Genomic DNA, 21,413 nt, shown 5'->3' with positions numbered 1-21,413 from the left:
ATCGATGGTTAGAGAATAAAAACAGAAGTTAGAAATAAAAGGAGGAGATCAGTGAAATATAGAATATGTTAAGAGAGACGTAAACAATATAATGATGATGATGATGACTATTAGGATTATTATGTTTAATATTATATTTTTATTAGAAGCTAGAGGGAGAGGTGAATAGGTTTATTATGTTCAATATTAGTAAGATCAGAGAATCAATACCAATGTCATGAATACTGCTGTCAATTTTGATTACTACTGCACAGATATTTGTACCCAGTTGACAGTTTAATGGAAGATGAAATTATTACACTACACACACACACACACACACACACACACACACGTTTCCTCAAAAATACGACCCTTATATTTTTTTGAACCCTGAAATAAGCGCTTGGCCTTATTGCCATGCGCTCAAAAGCCTGATTGGGCTTATTATCAGGGGATGTCTTATTTTGGGGGAAACAGGGTATATATATATAAAAATCTAGGATTAGAACCTTTGGAAGGACCAATACAGGGGAATCTCCTTGGTTGAAGAATTTGACTGCTGGTTTCCTTTCATCTTCTTTCTTCAAGGCAACCCCAAATACATGGTGTGGTTTTTTTTATTTAAATATAAACATTCCATCTTCCCTTAAACAGTGCGTCGTCTGCGTACAAATAACCATCAGGATTTACAACAGCATTCATTACACTGATATTAATTCTTCTGCTCTTACAATTGTAGTATTGATTGAACATAGTAAACCTATTCATTTTTTCCTCTTAACATATCTTCATATAATAAAAACATCATATTAAGCATAATAATCCTAATAGTCATAATAACAACCACCATCATATTATTTACCTCTCTATCTTGACATATTTTCTTCTCTTCCTTAATCCCTTTCTTTTATTTCCAACTTCCATTTTTATTTTCTAATGCACGTTAGAATATTAGAATACACGGGATCTCTGGCAAATTGCAGGGACTTGCCCTGAAGGGAAAAAATAAAATAAAATAAAATAAAATCCAGGGCCGCATTTGCAAAACCAGGGTTGCGCGGTGTGGTACTGTGTGTGTATATGTGGTGTGGTTGGTTGTGTGTGTGGGGATTTATTCCACCTTTTATCAGTGAACGGCCGTGTTCCCGCGACAACCCACGCAAGCCTTCCCAGCCGTGCGCATCGTGGCAGCTCAGCCTTTGCGGGGTTAGTTCTCGGTCCGAGTGCGTCGGCCAAGCCGGCAGAGGTTCATTCAAGCGCCAAATTCGGAGATTGCGAGCCGCCTCAGGGCGCCCCGTTACACGGGAGGGCGGCTTTCTTAACTTGCTCCAGAAGGAAGGGAAGGCGGGCGGGCGGGAGGGAAGGCGAAGACCGCTGGGTCGCTTTAGAGGGGCCCCGGCAATGCCCGGCTTCCTGCCGCTGCGCGAGAGACAAAGGCGAACGGGCCGCCTTTCCGGCGTTTCTCCGGCGCTCCGCCAGCAGCTCCTCTTTTTTTTCCCCCCCGAGCGCGGGCCAGGCCGCTCATTGGCGCTCGCGCGGCTGGCGGCAGATTCCGGCTCCGCTGGGCGGCCGGGACGAAAGCGCGCAGCAGCCTCCACGCTCGGGCGCTTTCGGCCTGCAAGGCGAGGCCGCCAGGAGGAGGAGGAGGAGGAGAAGGAGGCGCGTAAGGTAAGGCTGGAAGCCAGCCAGGCCGAGCGGGGCAAGGGAGCTTGCGGTCCCCGAGAGGGGCGGGCCGCTTGGGCTGGGCTGGGCTGGGCTGCCGCTGGTGCCCATGAGCGGAGCGTTTGGTCAAAGGGCGGCTCGGCTCCTCCGCCGCCGGTCCTGCTGCTGCCGGAGGCTCGCCACATCCTGGCCCTGCTCTGTTCTGGCCGCCCGAAGGGGAGGCGGATGGAAGTCCATTTGAAGGTCAGCTCCCGCGCCTTGGCCGGGGCTGCGGACGGAGGGGGGAAGCGGGGAGGGATGGTGTGTGAAGCCCGTGCCCTTTGCGCAGATGGGCATCCCCGCCTCTTTCCCGGCCACTTTGGTGCGGCCCGCGTCTTTCCTGCGCAGGGGGCTCCCCCGCGGCCGCCTCGCTTCGCCTTCTGTGGAGCCCTGGCCGGGGTGGGTGGGTGCGTGGGGGGAGAGCAAAGCGGGCTTGGTGATCGGGAGGGGAGAAACGGGGTGGTGATGGTGGAAATAGGAATAGGAATAGGAATAGAATATGGAATAGGAATAGAATATGGAATAGGAATAGGAATAGGAAAGAATGGAATAGGAATAGGAATAGGAATAGAATATGGAATAGGAATAGAATAGAATAGGAATAGGAATAGGAATAGGAATAGAATATGGAATAGGAATAGAATATGGAATAGGAATAGGAATAGGAAAGAATGGAATAGGAATAGGAATAGGAATAGAATATGGAATAGGAATAGAATAGAATAGGAATAGGAATAGAAATAGGAAAGAATGGAATAGGAATAGAATAGAATAGGAATAGGAATAGAAATAGGAAAGAATGGAATAGGAATAGAAATAGAATATGGAATAGGAATAGAATAGAATAGGAATAGGAATAGAAATAGGAAAGAATGGAATAGGAATAGAAATAGAATATGGAATAGGATAGGATAGGATAGGATAGGATAGGATAGGATAGGATAGGATAGGATAGAATAGAATAGAATAGAATAGAATAGAATAGAATAGTTTATTGGCCAAGTGTGATTGGACACACAAGGAATTTGTCTTTGGTGCATATGGTCTCCGTGTACATAGAAAGACAAGATACATTCATCCAGAATCATAAGGTACAACACTTAATGATAGTCATAGGGTACAAGTAAACAATCAAATCATGTATACAACGAAATTGGTTTTAGCCTCACTGGTGCAATCCATGGCAAAAAAAAAAAATACAAACAACATAAATAGTATAAAGAATAATCCCTATGCAAGTAATTATGGGGGGGGGAGGAGAAAAGAAAAAGAAAGAAAAAGAAAAACTAGTCATACATTTCTGCCTGTGCATGGAGCGGTTGTGGTTGTATTTAAGGGTCTGATGGGGATGGAGATGGGGGTTGTGGGGGCATCGCCAGACTGACACGCACGCCAAGGAGTTGGGAGACTTTTCCTGCCTTTGAGATTTTCCTGCGGGGGGGTGGGGGTGGGGGTGGGGAAATCAATAGTATCAGATGCATTTCCTGGGAACCAGGAGAAGGAGGCTTAAAAAGGCTGGATAAATTCCTCCGTTGCAAAGAAGTGCGATCAGATTGGCTTGGTCTTCTTGGCTTTTAGCACAGTGTTGGAAAATCTAAGATGCTAGCTAAGATGCTAGATGTTCCAAAAAGTAAAATGCTCGCATGCTTAGCAAGGATACTGTGGATTGAAGTCAGTGGAGTGGAAAAAGAGGAAAGCAATGCAAATTTAATGTTCCGGGGCTGTGGATCTCCCTACACTTTGCGGTCCAGGGAAACAGATTTTTAACTTTGTTTATCTGCAGGATAAGGAGGAAATTCCCCGTTTCCAGTGCTTCTATCCCTCCATTACTAATGACTCTATTAAATACAGTTTCATGTTTGATGAGAGGTGAAAAAATGCTTTTTTTTCTTGTTGGCGATACTGCAATGTATGCGACAGGACATTTCTGTCACTGCAACCTGGCTTTTTTTTCTTACTTCTCTGCTTACTACTTACTGCTTATTCCTGCTGCTGGGATTCATCTTGGATAATTTTTTTGTGACAGCACGGAGTGCAGCTGCCTCTTTTCTTCCGGCCCACTTGGGCTGGAATTGGTCTTTAGGAATGGAAAAGAAGCTTGTTACCAGTGGACTTGATTATAAAGTAAAATAATCAAGTGTTTGTTATCTAATTGCCAGCCTTGATTAGAAATAGGTTCACTTAGACATTGAAATGTGATCATATTTGATGACAAAGTCATTTTTGATGGCCTAGCTAATCATGTTAAAAATTAGCATTAAACAACACTTTTTGTTATAACCTCTTGGAATTCCTCAAGTACTGTATTAAGAACTTTTCCACCCCGAAGTAAATTTCAGCGCTCACCAATTTTCTGATTCTTTGTGATGTTTTCCACCAGCAACAAACCCCTGTCGGGTATCGATGCATTTATACACACATATTAAGACTGCAACTCTCAGAAAACACAGCCAGCACTATCAAGACCATGTTTCCTGAGCATTTGTAGAGTTATAATTTTAAAGTACCCAGAGGGCATAGGTAGGAAAGGCTATCCTAAAATATGGCCAGGTATTAAAACGGTCTGAAAACAGATGGACATTTGCATCTGTTTCTCACAAAGAAGGAATCTGAATCTCTTTCTCTAGTCTTAAAGAAATAGTTATAGGTTAGTGATTCCTCATATACTGACTATTTGCAGTTATGGCAATGATAAAAAAGAAACTTCGTGAACTTTGTTTACAGTCTATACAAAAAAAAAAGAAGAAAAGCTGAAGTAAGATCATAAAGCATAGTAACGGTTTTACTTAGCAACTACCTCGCTTAAGTACCAAATTGCAAGTCCCAGTTGTAGTTGCTAATGCTACTTGCATTGATGTCAATTGCAGTTCCACACTTGGTACACAGTTAAACTAAACATATGAAGGAGAGGATTAGAAAAAAGGGATGGTTCTTGGAGCTGCCCGATTAAAAGATCTTTTCCGGAGTCTTATGCAAAAGGAAACCCATTCTAGTCCTGATGGACCTGATTGTCCAATCACTTTCTTGAGTTAGCCTTTAGAGGATAGTGATAAAGCAGCAGGGGATACTTTGATCTACCAACAGAAGAAAATATAGGTAGCTCAGGGTTGTGGAGATCTGGTGCTCTCTTAGTTTGGTTGGTTGTTTTCTTGCAAACATTTTATTACCAGACTAGATAACATTTTCAGTATTATAACGTAGAACATAGAAGAAGGTTGGAAGGGAACACTAGGTCCAATCCCATGGCAGAAGATCCTATACCATTCCAAACTTTCTTTGGGCTTGATAGGATGGATACCTGCGATCATAGAAAGAATAACAAAAGAGAATAATAAAGTTGAAAGGACACCCGAGGTCCTCCAGTCCAACCCACCCATGCAGGCGGGAGACCCTATACCCGTGATGGTGAACCTATGGCATACAGAGCCCTCTCTGTGGGTACACGCACTGTCACCAGCTGCTCCTGTGGGTTCCGTTGCGTGCATGTGTGCTGGCCGGCTGCTGTTTTCTGGGTTCCAGCATGTGCATGTGCGCCAGCCAGCTGGTTTTCGCAAAGACCAGCTGGTTGGTGCGCATGCATGCGCTGGAACCCGAAAGAAAGCAGCTGGTCGGTGCGCATGCACGCTGGATCAGCTGGCCAGCATGCATACATGTGACAGAACCCAGAAGAGCAGCTGGCTGCCGCATGCATGCACACCAGCCAGCTGCTCTCTTCTGGGTTCCGGTGCTCCAGCGCACGCACTTGGTGCCGAAAAAGTTAACCATCACTGCCCTATACCATTTCAGACAAATGGGCGTCCAATGTCTTCTTAAAAGCTTTCAGTAATGGAATACTCACAACTTCTGGAGGCAAGTTGTTCCACTGGTTAATTGTTCTCACTGTCAGAAAATTCCTCCTTAGTTCTAGGTTGTTTCTCTCCTTGATTAGTTTCAATCCATTGCTTCTTGTCCTGCCTTCAGGTGCTTTGGAGAATAGGTCGATCCTCTCTTATTTGTAGCAGCAACTCAAATATTGGAACACTACTATCATGTCATCCCTAGTCCTCTTTTCACTAGACTAAATATACCCAATTCCTGTGACCGTTTTTCATATGTTGAAGAATCATCTTCGTTGCTCTTCTCTAAGTCTCAACATCTTTTTTATATTGTGGCGACCAAAACTGGGTGCATTATTCCAAGTGTGATCTTACCAAGGCATTAAAAAGTGGTACTAACACTTCACGTGACCTTGATTTTTATCCCTTTGTTAATGCAGCCTAAGACTGGATTAGCTTTTTGGGCAGCTGCAGCACACTGCTAGCTTATATTTAAGTAATTGTTCAGTAGGACTCCAAGATGCCTCTCACAGTTACTACTATTGAGCCAGTTACCACTTATTCTATACCGGTGCATTTGGTTTTTCTTGCCTAAATGTAGAACCTTACAAGTGTTTGTCCACTCGGACTCCGAGCCAACTCACAGTTACTGCTATTAAGACAAGTTCTACCTATTATATGCCTACATATTTTTAGAGGGTTTCTCTTTGTTTATGTACAGTAGCTTGCATTGTCAGTTTTGATGGGAATGTTGTTTTCTTGATTAGGCTTGATTGTTTTCTGCTTGATTGTTTGTCTGGCATTAATCCTTGTCATAAAAGACTTTTAGGAAAGCAATTCTGAAAATAAAGGAAAGCCAGCGAGAATTGCCCATTTATCTTTTGTTTCCCAGGACATATTTCATAGGGTAGTTATGTATTTTTGTACAGTTTTATTGCAGAAGAACAGTTAAAAAGAGCCGTGGTGGCGTAGTGGTTAGAATGCAGTATTGCAGGCTAATTCTGCTGACTGCCGGCTGCCAGCAGTTCAGCAGCTTGAATCTCACCGGCTCAAGGTTGACTTAGCCTTCCATCCTTCCAAGGTCGGTAAAATGAGAACCCAGATTGTTTGGGGCAATATGCGGACTCTGTAAACCATTTAGAGAGGGCTGTAAGGCACTGTGAGGCGATATATATAAATCTAAGTGCTATTGCTATTGCTAAAATAATCAACAGTTCAACTACTGATACTGAAGAAGTCTGAATCCCTATCTAAAAAGTAGGAGATAATTTGGTTGTAGTTTAATTATAGGGTGAGCAAGACATTTAAAAGAAGCTAACCTGGAAAAGAGCAGGAGTTCTCTTAGAGAAGAGTTTTATATTGCGGTGCTGCCACTAAGAAGGCCCTGCCATACCCAGTGCAGAGTACAAAAGCAGCATTCCCCAGTAGATCTTGATAGGCAAGTTTGCTGCTTCCATACCTGCTTAAGAATTTTATGGACAGAATTTATCATCTTATCTTAGGCCTAGTAGTCTTCCAGCAATCAGTGCAACCTTTTCTGTCATTCCATTGTATGGTCTCATTTTGCCATCCCCTTAATCTGGCTACATTCTGTACCAGTTGCAGATTCTGAGCCTTCATAAAGGGGATCTTTGGGGGAGAAGACAAAGGTAATGCTGGTAAGTCTGTATACCTTAGCCCAGGGGTCAGCAACCTGCAGCTCTGGAGCCATATGTGGCTCTTTCACCCCTCTGGTGCGGCTCCTGTCACTCAAAATATGCGTCACAACCACCAATGTGTGACACCCGCCGGCACTCGATTTGAGCTTTTCAACCCCCCGTAGGCCAACCATGGATAAATCCAAGAAAATAAAAGTTTCAGAAGAAAACAGAACGTTTAATTCAACTACGTATGCTAGTTTTGTGGCCGCTCAAGAAATAGTCAGGTACAGGAAGGTTTTGTGGCTCCCGATGTTTTATTTTCTGTGGGAAACGGGTCCAAATGGCTCTTTTGAGTGTTTAAGGTTGCAGACCCCTGCCTTAGCCAGTTGAAGCAATATTGATTTATGGAGGGAAGATTCTTTTGAACAAATGGGGATCCTTGCAGACTGTGGGATTCAGCTGGTTTGGATTGGTTTGGGCGAACTGGTAGTTCCGACAATCAGCTGGTCCCATCCCCCACCTCTGCCCTATCTTGTCCTATATTTCCTTCTTTCTGGCTCAGCTGATTCACGCGGCACAGCTGATTTCCATGCCTCCGCTGTTCTACTTACCGGGGCTGCCTTAAAAGGTAAGCAGCTGAGCTTCAAATTGCTGTATTTTGAACGCTGTGCTCAAGCTCACCGAACCGGTTTTTAAACCTGTTGCATCCCACCACTGGACCCTTGGTGGGGTCAGAATTCCCATCCTCTTCCTTCGCAGTAGAGAAAGGATCCATTGATAAATATATTTTAAAGGTGGGAGGAGATGGGGTTTATAGAGGTGGGGAATCAATTTTTAAACGGATTGTTAAAATGGAGGAAGGCAGATTCATGGAGTGTAATTTTTGAACCTGTTTCAAAGGCAGAGGGTGGTATTCTTGTTGGAAATGCAACTGGAACAATTGGGGGGGGGGCTTGTTCTGCCTTCAGATCAGTTGTCTTGGGATGTCCTTGGAACTCCCTTTGCTTCTTGCATTCATTCACTCACTCCATCTTGGGTATCCAAATGTGAATGAGAACTTGTTTGCAGAGGCGTAATTCAGCTGTGCCATGTAGAGATGTAGGAGACCAGCCCAGCAAAGAAAAGGGCGAAGAAAAATGGGAGTGGGGCTACTATTGCCTTCCACCCTTTGAGGAGTATTATTTTCTGGCTGAAATAGCGACAGCCTTGAAACAGAATAGAAGTCATGGCCAGGAGTGGGATGGCTGTGTCTGGGGCACAAGTGGAAGTGATATTTTCCAGGCTAAAGGCTGACATAGCGGGCCAAGCTGTTTCCCCCAGGGAAGGAGGCAGCTCTTACAGCCTTCTCACCTGGGGCTGACTTGGCCAGTGGCCATTCCATGAGCTGGTTGGCTGCTGCTGTCACTACAGTAGTCGCCAAAATTGTGGAAACCTTTTGGGAAAAGTGTATTTTTGAGGTTTGATGGCTAATAACACTACTTTTTTTTGGAGTTTCAAGACAATCATATTCCACTGCTGGAGTGACCTGGGAATAGCCCAGACCTTAACCCAATTGAAAATCTATGGAGCAGATTGAAGAAACTTGTTAGTCAGAAGCGACCCAGCAATAAAACCCAGTTAATAGAAGCAATCATTCAATCTTGCTTTCACATTAGAACAGCTACAAAACTAAAAGACTTGGTTCATTCCATGGGAAGACGTTGTAAGGCCGTAATTCATGCTAAAGGTTACCCAACTAAGTATTAACTGACATGGTGATCATTTTTCTATATCTTGTTTTTTCTATGGTGATAATTTTTGTATATCTCATTTTTTCTACTTGTTTCACTTGTCTTCTTTATACTATAACTGCTATTCTAATAGCAAATCCTTCATAGAAGTTATTGCATTGCATTCTTGATTAAATCATCTTTCCATTGATATATAATGTTATGGTACTACTCCAAAATAAAGTGGTGTTATTAGCTAGTTTTAGAAAATACACTTTTCCCATAAGGTTTCCACAATTTTGGCCACTACTGTAAGTGAGCTGGAGCTTTATCCTCCTTGCTCTGGACGGAATTCTTAGCAATGAAAGGGGCAGTGGAAGGCAGGCCTTTCTCCGTCATGACTGCCTCTTCTAGCTTACAGCATCAGGAACCTTTGAGCAAGCTCCCTTCGTTTGATGTAGCCCTGCCCTGCCCTTGTCTCACGTGGTGCAAATGAAGCCTGGCCAGATATGGATGACACTGAGAGACTACAGGGTACTGCATGATTGTAAAACGAGCAAATGGGAGGGTGGGTGGGAAATCCTGGAAGAAGGCAAGAAATCTTTCTGGAGCTATCCACGGAGAGTCATCAGGATTCAAACTCACCTCACAAGACCTTTGCTGTAATACAGAGAAACACCATGTTGAGGCCACTTTGCCTCAGACTGACTTGGCTTCTCTCCAATTAAACAGGGGCTTTAATCCAAGAAAACTTGGCTAGCAATACTTGAAAATAACTCTCTGCGTTCAGTCAGAAAGTTGAACAAAGTGGGCAGTTTGGGGCTGGAAACAGTCTCTGCCCACATAAAGACTCCTCTCCTTTCCTCTCTGTGTCTATCTACCCCCACCCCACTGTCCCCCCACCCCCATTCCTTTTTTTTTAAAGGCATGCCAGTCTGTCCATCCCCAGTTCCCAGGTTTGTGTACTACAGCTGAGTCCTTTTCCTTGCACTGTGTGTGTGTGGTGGATGTCAGTGGTGGGTTTCTACCAGTTCGTCCTGGTTCGTGCGAATTGGTAGCGGCGGTGGGAGGCTCTGCCCACCTGCCTGGACGTTATCACGGACACACTGTGCATGCGCAGAAGGTTCTGCGCATGTGCAGAAGTGCTGCGCACAAGCGCTCACAGTTTCAAACTGGTAGAGAAGGTAAGTGAAACCCACTACTGGTAGATGTTGTCTTTGCAGTGTGTTACCTCTGTGTATGGATGTGTACAGCACATGCATACGGGAAAGTGCGTTCCCATTTCACTTTCTTGTTCTATCTATTATATTGCCTTTAAAAGTTTAGCAATTCTTGATAAGCAACGGCAAAAATATACTTGACTTAATTCTGGGTCTCTAATATAGATATTTCATTTTTTCTTAGCTCCATTTCCTTTTCATAGTTGTGAAGTTTTAATTGCTTGATATAACATTGAGTTTGTTTTTGTGTTGTGCACGAACACAATAGCAGCCCAACCTGAGCTCCTGCATCTGGGTTCAGAAAGCAAAACCGCAAACATTAATAATACATGTGAAAATCACAAGATGCATTTAAAATTGTTCCCGTAGCTGCAACAATACATATATTAAAAGAAAACGTGTGAAATATCTGTCTGCATTTCTATTTATCTTTTGTTTTCTTTCATATATTGAAATGGTTTATCATTAAGCCTACAAAAACAAAATTTTTCCAGAATTACTTTAGGCTTCTCTACCAGATCTAGTTGTTTTCTAGTGGGGGAATATGTGCTTGAGCAATGTTGCCGCATACAGTTTATTTCGTGTGTGAGAAATTGTCCTCCCCTTTCTCTGATTTTTTGAGGAGTTTGAGATGGTTTATTTTATTTGTAGCCCGCTGTTGGAAGAAATATCCTTCTGGGTTCAGTTCCAAGTGAGGAAAAAGACACTGGATTCATGGAAGTTGCTTGGAAAGAACGTTTATTGATGAACAGGATCACATGCCTTGGAGATCTTGGGTGAAAAAAAGGGCAGAGATGCTGAGAGTTCCTGGGTTTTATACCCTCTGTTGGGCTTTTGAATTTGAGTATGTATTCTGATTGGTTGTCAGACTCCCATGGGGCTATGCAGGGCAACTCTGTAGGCTGTGTTTTTGAGTCCCAAGCTTGGTTGAGCCTTGCTGGATGATGTAATCTTCCCAGGTGCCATGTGGTGAGATGGGTAGAGGGATAATCCTATCATGTCCTGAGGGCCATGTCTTAATCCCATCACCCTGGAGCTGAAGGTCTTTTGTGTTGTAGATAAGATGTCTTTTGTCTTTCTGGGATTATTAACAAAGGTGGGGGCCTCTTTCCAAGAGCATGTTTTCTCCTTTTCTCATCCAGGAAAGTATAATATTCTGCCTTTTTAATATTTCCTAGAATATTTCATTTTTCTAGGATGGGTGGGTGCTAACTTCCTATACCGCCGTTATTATTTTTACTGATAACTCAAGGCAGTGAACATATCCAACATACCTTCCTGTTTTCCCCACAACAACAACCCTGTGAAGTGAGAGAGTGTGATTGGTCCAAAGTCACCCAGCCGGCTTTCATGGCTAAAGCGGGACTTGAACTCATGGTTTAGGTATCTCCTAAATCTATCACATAATCCAGCATGAATCAGATCTGATGCACCTACTTGCCTGTAGCTGCTTTGTACCATATCTCACGATTCCTCCCTGCAATTTGGGGATTAAAAAAATAAGTCCCTGCTGCTGGCTGTTTACTGAAAAACAGTGATCACAAGTTGGCTGAGGGCAGAAGTGAGGTGGGAGTGCAGAACGAATCCTTCTGATTGGGTGGCACCCGACAGAGAATTTATTTGGAACAGCTAGTTCTGAAGCCAAGCCGTGAGCTGCATTATGTAGCTTACTCAGAAGTAAATCTGCCTCTCAGGAAAAGTTAATATTTACTTGTATGGTGGGAGTTTTTCCTTCTGCCTTTCCCTGTGCAGGAGGAAACCAGAATTTCTCTTCTAATGCACGCAGTTCAGAAAGTAGGAAGATTCAATTTTATCCACTTTGTTTCCAGTCATTTGCTTATTCCCACATCAGCGTGCATTAGATAGATTGCAGCCTAAATCGACAAGCAAAATCAATGGAACAATCCTTTTTTTAAAAAAGAACAATGAATTTGGCTCTAAAGCAGTGGTAAAATCCTCCGCGGTTTGCCGCCGGTTTGCTGTCCATGCATTCGTGGTGTGTGCCAAATGCGCGCTGTCCATGTGCATGCACAGTGCATGCCAAATGCACGCTGGGCACGCATGTGCAGTGCAACCAAATGCACGCTGCGCATGCATGCGCAGCGCACACCAAACTCATGCCGCATGCACATGCGCAGTTTGCACCAAACACACACTTTGCATGAAAAAAGGCTTAAGAAGATAAGTAGAAGAGCGAGGGGGAAGAACAGCTGTGCTGCGTGATTTATATTCGCTAGAAAGCAGGATTTCCTGCTTTCTAGCGAATATAAATTGCACGGCACAGCTGATCATCAGAAATACCAATTCAGACAAACTGGTATCATTTTTTACTACCGGTTCACCTGAATTGGTTGCTTTTATTATTACTGGTTCGCCTGAACCGGTGCAAACAGATAACATTTCACCCCTGCTCTAAAGCTTTTAAATTGGGTTACCGCTGATTTAACTGGCCCTGGGTTTTACCGTTACTACATATAGGAACTGTATGAGTATTTCTTTTTCTTTTTTCTTTTCTTTTCTTTTCTTTCTTTTCTTTTTTAAACATTTTTTTCTTAGTGTTGGAAGAAACATCCTTCTAGGTTCTGCTCCAAGTGGGGAAAACAGACACTGGAAACATGGAGACTGCTTGGAAAGATGGTTTAATGGTGGACAGGATCACATGGCTTGAGTTCCTGAACAGAAAAAGGGGCAGATACAGAAAATCCTTGGGTTTTTATGCTCTCCCTGGCTCTGCATTTCTTGGGGCCCCAAAAGAGTATCCTGATTGGTTGTCAGACTCCCAGGGGGTGGGGGCCTTGCTGGCTGATGGTCAGATGTGCTTCCCAGGTCACATGTGGTGAGTTTCTACTGCTATTGTGTAGAGGGCTAATCCTATCTTTCGCAATTCCTACTATGGCTCTGCCTGAAGGAGGTAGATCTTTGTTATGTAGAGTAGACTGGCCCAGGCCTTAATGGCCCATTGACAAAGGGTGGGGGGCAGGAAGGTGGGAGCTGCTTCAAAACATGCTTTTCCCAGGGAAATATAATATTCTGCCTTTTTCATATTTCCTAAAATATTTCACTCTTCCAGGAGAGGGGTGGGTGCTAACTTCCTACATTAGATTATAGAATAAAATACAAAACCATGAAAGCAAATAATAGAACACAATGGGGAGGAAAAGGGGAAAGAAAAGGGAGGAAGGGGGAAAAAAAGGATTGATTTCTGACTTTCTCTGTTGCAGTAGAATAAAGCATTAACATCGAACCTCAACTTTTTACTTTTCCCAAATAATATAAACTAGCCATTTCTATAACAATAAGTCAATCAAATCAGTAAAACCCAAAATCAAAGTTTCATTTTTTTCTACCTCAAGCACAAAGTCCAGAAGTGGTTTCCATGTAACAACAAAAGTACCCGTATTTCGGAGTATAAGATACACTTTTTTCCCTCCTAAAAGAGGCTGAAAATTTGGGTGCATTTTATACTCCAAATGTAGCTTTTTCGAAGCCTTTTTTCAGCCCTAATGAGGCTCTAGCGAGTGAAGCGATCTTCCGTGCTTAGCCTGCTTTTTTCATTGCTTCTCTCTCCGACGATCAGCTGTGCTTTAGAAGCTGTTTTTTATCCCCAATCGGGATAAAAAGCGTGCATGCATGCTCAAAACCAGCAAACTAATGTGCTGAAGCTGACCAGACTAAGAACGCTAGCCAGATGAATACCTGATAGGCAGATTCCCCCCCCTATTTTACTCCCCAAAAACTAGGGTGCGTCTTATATTCCGGTCCGTCTTATACTCCGAAAAATACAGTACTTATATTCTTTTCTTTAATCAAAACAGTCAATTTAGCCATCTCTGCCAGCTCAACTTCTGTAGCTATTCATCCATGGTGGGAATCGAAGTGTGCTTCCATTTTTATGCATACAGTAGTCTTGCTTCCATCAACATATATAGTAAGATCAAGGTTCCAAATTTTAGGAACTGCGTGAGTATTTCTCTCTGTACTTTTTATCTCAAATATTGAAAAGACTTTCTTATCCACTGGAAAACATTCATAGTATCATAGAGGTAGAAGGGACCATGTTGGCCATTGAGTTCACTCCAGCCCTCTACTCAATTTAAGGTCCAGCTTGAAGTGTCTCCGGCAGATGATTACCCCGCTACTATTTGACCACGTCTAAGGAAGGGAATGATTGGGTGATTCAAGACCGGCTCAGCAGCAAAGAGCCACTTAAGAGTTTTGAAGGCCGCTTGGCATTCGATGGACCAATTTAGTGGCTGACTCAGTTTGGGCTTCACTCCCCCTTCCGTCTTGAGCAATGTGATGGGTAGGGCTGGTAAGGATGACCCAGGGGGTCATGGGTTGTCTAGCTTATGTTTAAATTCACTAGCACAGGGGCTTCCTGATCCTTTTGCTACTGCCACGGAGCTGATAGAGTGCGTGCCAGTGGACCAAATTTGTAATAATAGTTTTTAAGTTCCCATCCTCCTTCCCAGGCTCTGGGAAGCCCTTGGTGACAAGCTGAAGGGTTGATTAGAATCTTGCTGGTGACCCTACAAAATCATGCGAGGGAGATTTTCTAACAAGCAGAAGTTGTAAGGAAAGTATGCATTTGGTGTTGAACCCAAATAGAGGATCCAAATAGGCTTTAGTTCTGTATTTATTGTCGGACATTTTCAAGAAAAGATTGGACATTCCTTTGTCTGTGATGGTATAAGTACTCCTGCCTTAGGCAGGGGTTGGATTAGGAGACCTATGACAGTGTTGCCAAACCTTTTCGGCACCAAGTGCTGAAATGGGAGCACAGGTGTGTGCGCGTGCTGGAAACCAGAAGAGCAGCCACCCGGTCCGCATGCGTGCGCCAGGAAGATGATCTTCCGGTTTCTGGTGCGTGCATGCGCACTGGCCACCTGGTTTTTGCACGCACATGCGTTCCAGAAACCAGAAGACCAGGTGGCCAGTCCACATGTGCGTGCCAGAAGGCATATGTTTAATTATTTTCCCCTCTTGTCATTTTAAAGCTGTATGCTTTGGGGAGCTTTCTGAGAGCCACATTGGATGTTTTATTGAGCTATATGGGGGATATGGATTTCATGTTTTGGATTTTCTGCTACAAGAGCTGCATTGCCTCTTTTTCTCAGGACACAAGTTTCTTTGCAAAGCTGGAGCTGGATTATGCTGCTCACAACTTCACTATAACTTTGCAAAGAGAAAAATAATTCCACCTGCATGTGGTAACCTAGAACTATTCCCTGCTCCTTTCACAAGAAGCAGCAGCAGGAAAAATGAAGAATACATTTGGTTCTATCTAAAGTGCAGGTCTCTTTTAATTGTGATATTTAGCTTGCTTCTGGAGCATGATACAAGCCACCTGCAGCTTTCCGTGTGTTTACTTTCTTTTTACTATTATTTAGCTAAATGTATTAGTTGCCCAACTCCAATGGATTTTTTGGTTGTTCTGGCTGCTGTTTACTGGCCCAACAAATCTCTTTACTCAGCACCTCTTTGCAAAGAGTAGTTCAGTGATGGCTAAGCTTTTTGTTGTTGCGTCCAAAAGTGTGCGCGTGGGTGTGCAACAGCATGCCCATGTGCCGGCACCCATAATGCAATCTGCGCACCCCCCAAGTGCCCCACAACCCTGTGCATGCGTGCATGACCCCCCTTGCGCTCCCTCACCCCCGTGCATGTGCACACGAACCCCCCGCACCCTGTTTTGGCCCTAGTAGGCCTCACTTCAGCTTCCTGGGTGCAAAAACGGGCCATGGGGGGGCACGCCACACACACCCTGCGCCCCTTTTGGGCCTAGTAGGCCTCCCTGCAGCCTCCTGGAATCAAAAACAGGCTGTGAGGGGGCATGCCCTTCCCCTCCCCCCGTGTCCTGTTTTGAGCCTAGTTGGCCTCCCTGCAGCCTCCTAGGATCAAAAACAGGCTGCGGGGGGGGGGGCTCGCTGCACCCCCTGTGCTCCCCCTGTCCTCTGCCCATGCATGCGCAATCCCCCCGCACATGCACGTGTGTTTCCCGCATGCGCCCCACTCCCACGCATGCGCGACAGAGACCTGGAAATAGCTGGCCGGTGGGAGGCACGCACTCATGTGCGGTGGAGCTGAGCTGGGTGATGGCTCACGTGCCCGCAGAGAGAGCTCTACGTGTCAGCTGTGGCACCCGTGCCATAGGTTCGCCATCACGGGACTAGTTGATTGAAGCCTTGGTAGTACAGTGGTTTAATGCACCCTGTTATTAACACAGCTGCCTGCAATTTCTGCAGGTTCGAATCTTACCAGGCTCAAGGTTGACTCAGCCTTCCATCCTTTCTAAGGTAGGTGAAATGAGGACCCAGTTTGTGGGGGCAATAAGCTGACTTTGTATAAATATACAAAAGTATGAAGGCTATTGCTTAACGCATTGTAAGGCGCCCTGAGTCTCTGGAGAAGGGCGGCATATAAATCAAATTAAAAAAAAAAATTGAAACAAAAGGCAGCGGCTCCATGCAGCAAGAACAAGGGAGGAGTAATATCTGGAAGAGCACAGGTTCTTCACCCAAGGTAGTACAATAAAACAAAATGCCTCAATGCAGGTATTAAAGAGAACTGGCCTTGAACACATTCTTCATTTGCTAAGTCAGTTCATGTCAGGCCTCAAGAACCCAGAAACGTAGAATTACTTCTGAACAGTTTCCTTTATTGTTCTTCACCTATAAACAGAAATCTTGCCAAACTAAAGCAATTTACTTGCATCTTGAAAGATACACTCAGAGAATTGCTAAGGAGGAGCCTTCTTAACTTATTATTATTATTTATTAGTTCGATTTATATGCCGCCCTTCTCCAGAGATTCAGGGCAGTTTACAATACATTAAGCAATAGCCTTCATACTTTTGTATATACCTGCTTAGTAGGGCTTTTTGGCCCCCCCAAGCGGTGTTCTATTTTATACAAAATCAGCTTATTGCCCCCACAAACTGGGTCCTCATTTTACCTACCTCGGAAGGATGGAAGGCTGAGTCAACCTTGAGCCTGGTAAGAATTGAACTCGCAGTAATTGCAGGCAGCTGGCAGCTAGGTGCTACTTTAGCAGCAGCAGTTTAGTCTGCTGCGCCACCAAGGCTCTTTCTCCTGACCAAACTATCTAAACTTTGCTGCCTCTTGGCCTTCTGAAATACAATCTCTCCTCCCGGGAATCCAGACCAGATTTCATCATAGTTCCTCCTCCACCATTTTTTATCTCTCTGCATTTCAGCTCCAGGAAAACATTAAGTGCTACCATATCTTTATTGGGTGACAATTACAGTAATGTTGAAGGAATAAGATTCTGTGTTAACACGATTATTTCTCCTCAACTCCAAACAAGCTTTTTTTTTTTTTTTTTGGACAAGTTGAATCTGCACCTGTGTCCTGGGGCTGTGGACTGGAATCTACAGTAGTGGCCAAAATTGTGGAAACCTTTTAGGAAAAGTGTATTTTTGAGGTTTGATGGCTAATAACACCACTTTTTTTTTTTTGAGTTTCAAGATAATCATATTCCACTGCTGGAATGGCCTGGGAATAGCCCAGACCTTAACCCAATTGAAAAACTATGGAGCCGACTAAAGAAACTTGTTAGTCAGAAGCGACCCAGCAATAAAACCCAGTTAATAGAAGCAATCATTTAATCTTGGTTTCACATTAGAACAGCTGCAGAACTAAAAGACTTGGTTCATTTCACAGGAATAATAATAATAATTTTATTTCTATACCGCCCTTCTCCCGAAGGACTCAGGGCGGTGTACAGCCTATTAAAAGCACAAGACAAACATCAATTAAAATAATTTAAAATTATTAAATAATTCAGCTCAATTTAAAACCCCAGAAATTTAAAACACCCAATTTAAAATTATTATGTTGATAGCCCGGCCTGGTGGAACAACAGGGTCTTGAGTGCACAGCGAAATACCTGGAGGTCAGAGATCTTACGCATTTCTGGGGGCAGTTCATTCCACAGGGCTGGGGCTCCCACAGAGAAGGCCCTCCCCCTGGGTGTTGCCAGCTGACATAACTTGGCCGATGGCACCCTGAGGAGATCCTCTCTGTGGGAGCGAACTGGCCAGTGGGAGGCTATTGGTGGCAGAAGTCGGTCTCGAAGGTACCCGGGTTCTATGCCATGGAGCGCTTTAAAGCTGACCAACACCTTGAATCGCACCCAGAAGACCACTGGGAGCCAGTGCAGCTCGCGCAGGAGGGGTGTCACGTGGGCGCAACGAGTTGCGCCCATAACCACCCGTACGGCCGCATTCTGGACCAGTTGGAGCCTCCGAGTGCTCTTCAAGGGGAGCCCCATGTAGAGAGCATTACAATAGTCCAGCCGGGAGGTGACAAGGGCATGAGTGACCGTGCGCAAGGCGTCCCGGTCCAGAAAGGGCTGCAACTGGCGAATCAGGCGAACCTGATAAAAGGCCCCCCTGGCCACGGCCGTCATATGCTCTTCTAAAGACAGCCATGTGTCCAGGAGGACACCCAGGAAGACATTGTAGGGCCGTAATTCATGCTAAAGGTTACCCAACTAAGTATTAATTGACATGGTGATGATATTTGTATATCTCGTTTTTTTCTATGGTGATATTTTTTGTATATCTCATTTTTTCTACGTGTTTCACTTTTCTTCTTTATACTGTAACTGCTCTCCTAATAGCAAATTCTTCATAAAAGTTATTGCATTACATTCTTGATTAAGTTATCTTTCCATTGATACATAACTTTATAGTACTACTCCCCCCAAAAAGTGGTGTTATTAGCTAGTTTTAAAAAATACACTTTTCCCATAGGGTTTCCACAATTTTGGCCACTACTGTAATGGTTTTCCAAGTACTAGCAAAGGCTGTTTCACTGTTGTTTTCAAATGAAAAAAAAAAGATGTACAGTATGGCTGAAGGAAAAGGGTGGTATAAATAGGCTTCCTCTATTTTGCTGAAGTAATCAGATTAGTGCAAGGAGAATCATGTTGGACACAAACATAAAGAAACTTGTTTTGCAGCAGACAAGGATGTGTTTTCTAAATCCTCATGCAATCTTATCGAAGGCATGACCAAGCATTCAGTTTGTAAGATAAAAGGCAAAGAATAACACTAACCCTGTTTATGCTTTCTTAAAGGCAAACTCCTGCAGCCTCAACTTAATGACTTTGCAAAGTAGTTGGATTTTTCAGAATAATCTTTCATTCTGAAGAAATAGATGAAAACATTCATGCACGTTAGAACTAAGATTTAAACTCTTGACATGATCACATTCTCCTCCATTGCCATGGTGCTGAGATTGAAATGAGCCTTGTATTTTTTTGCACATTGGTCTCGAAACTTGCTTAGCAACAAAGTCTGTAGTTAAAAGTTCATTGGAACATTGGATTACTTTTTTTTCCAATTCAAGCTTCTTGGCTTAGCCTCAAGTGCATTGACATTTCAGAGGATTGTGTGCGTGTTGCTTTGGGGACGTAAGGAAAGCATTACCAAAATGTAGGATGACCATTCTGATGCATGAGATATGGTCTGTGTCAGGGGTGAAATCCAGCAGGTTCTGACAGGTTCTGGAGAACTGGTAGCAGAAATTTTGAGTAGTTCAGAGAACCGGTAGTGGAAATTTTGAGTAGTTCGGAGAACCACCAAATACCACCTCTGGTTGGCCCCGGAGTGGGGTGGGAATGGAGATTTTGCAGTATCCTTCCCCTGCCATGCCCACCAAGCCACGCCCACAGAACCGGTAGTAATTTTTTTTTAATTCCACCACTGGTCTGTGTGTAACTGTAGCCCCATTATTGTGGTCTTGGGAGTCCTCTGGAATGGTTTGTTTAGGTTTTTACATGGCCAATTTAGTCCCACCCATTTGGGGGACATTACAGCACCAATGCCCCACCCCTGTGACCCTCAATGCCTTTTCTTTTTTCTTTTTTTTTCAAAAAAAGTGCCTCTTTGTTAATGTTGCTTTTTCTGTTCTAATATATGATCATAGTTGCTGGGAGTTCAGTGGCATATATTACTAAATTACGGTACAGTAGTCCTCATTTAACAATCCCTTGTTCAGCAACCATTTCAAATGATGACAAGCACTGAATGAGTGGTACTTACAACCACTCCTGGAAGTTCTATCTGTCCCAGCATTCCTGTACTCACGTATTGCAATCTGGATGTTTGACAACTGGCTTGCACTTATGACAGTTGCAGTACCCTGTGGTCACACTATCATCATTTTTGACTTAATCCTTTGCACTATCTCCCATCTGGCAGCAGCCACTTATTGCCTTCTGCTCTGCTTGTGAGCTGCCTGGGATTCACTTAATGACTTGCAAACCTTGTTCAACGGTGGCAGTGGGGAATGCCAGGATTGCTATTGTTAAGCGATGCAGTCACATGACATCATACTTTGGTTGTATTGCTTAGCGATAGCAATAGCACTTAGACTTATATACCACTTGATAGTGCTTTTACAGCCCTCTCTAAGCGGTTTACAGAGTCAGCATATTGCCCCCAATAATCTGGGTCCTCATTTTACCCATCTCGGAAGGGTGGAAGTCTAAGGCAACCTTGAGCCGGAGAGATTTGAACTGCCGAACTGCAGCTAGCAGTCAGCTGAAGTAGCCTGCAGTGCTGCACTCTAACCACTGTGCCACCTTGGCTGCGATGGAAATTCTGGTCCCAGTTACTGCTTGTTAATCAAGTAGTATCACTATTTTTATTATGGTTCATGGTACAATCAGTCAGATATTTATGCTGGATTTGACATGTTTATCCATCTATCGAGTGCCTTTTAAGGACTTGGGATAGGGAGATGTATGATGATATTAAAGATATTAATGCAGAATGTTTACATCGTCCAACCTGGACTGAGGGGGTTTGATTATTTTAATGGGTTTTAATATATGTTTTAAATTTATATTTATACATTTATGTATTTTGTATGTATTTTATGTTTCATTGGGTTTGTTTTTATTGTTGTGAGCCGTCCTGAGTCTACGAAGATAGGGCGGCGTACAAATCACATAAAATAAAATAAATAAAAAAATAAGAATATAAGCTGTTCCAAATTAAGCTGCCTTTTGTAATTTACTGATGGGTATTTTGTCAATGTCGATAGTGTTCAGACAGTGCTGCAAATGTTTTGGGATTGCATCCAAGGGGCTGCTTACTGTTGGAACCTATGTTTGTTTTCTTTCTGTTCGGTTATGAGCGGTGGTGGCGCAATGGCTAAAATGCAGTATTGCAGGCTAATTCTGTGATTCTGACCGGCTCAAGGTTGACTCAGCCTTCCATCCTTCCGAGGTCGTTAAAATAAGGATCCAAATTATTGGGCGTAATATGCTGACTCTGTAAACCGCTTAGAGCAGTGTAAAGCAGTGTGAAGCGGTATA

General features: G+C 43.7%; 1 protein-coding gene across 50 annotated transcripts in view; it reads left to right on the top strand.

Annotated features, from left to right (window-relative positions):
* The first annotated feature begins 1,176 nt into the window (after positions 1–1,176).
* Positions 1,177–21,413, top strand: part of SORBS1 (sorbin and SH3 domain containing 1) — a 126,608-nt gene continuing 106,371 nt past the window's right edge. For 49 of the 50 annotated variants that reach the window (XM_087871840.1, XM_087871834.1, XM_087871822.1 and 46 more), the window contains exon 1: positions 1,177–1,887. The gene's annotated coding sequence lies outside the window, so the exon portion shown is untranslated. The remainder of the gene's footprint in view (positions 1,888–21,413) is intronic. The other variant, XM_060694975.2, reaches the window with a different exon arrangement.

Source organism: Pantherophis guttatus, chromosome 6 (genome assembly GCF_059756535.1).
Source record: "Pantherophis guttatus breed Tessera chromosome 6, ASM5975653v1, whole genome shotgun sequence".
Lineage (NCBI taxonomy): Eukaryota > Metazoa > Chordata > Lepidosauria > Squamata > Colubridae > Pantherophis > Pantherophis guttatus.
The sequence above is the reverse complement of the archived record's forward strand: the minus strand, read 5'-3'. Positions and strand labels throughout refer to the sequence as shown.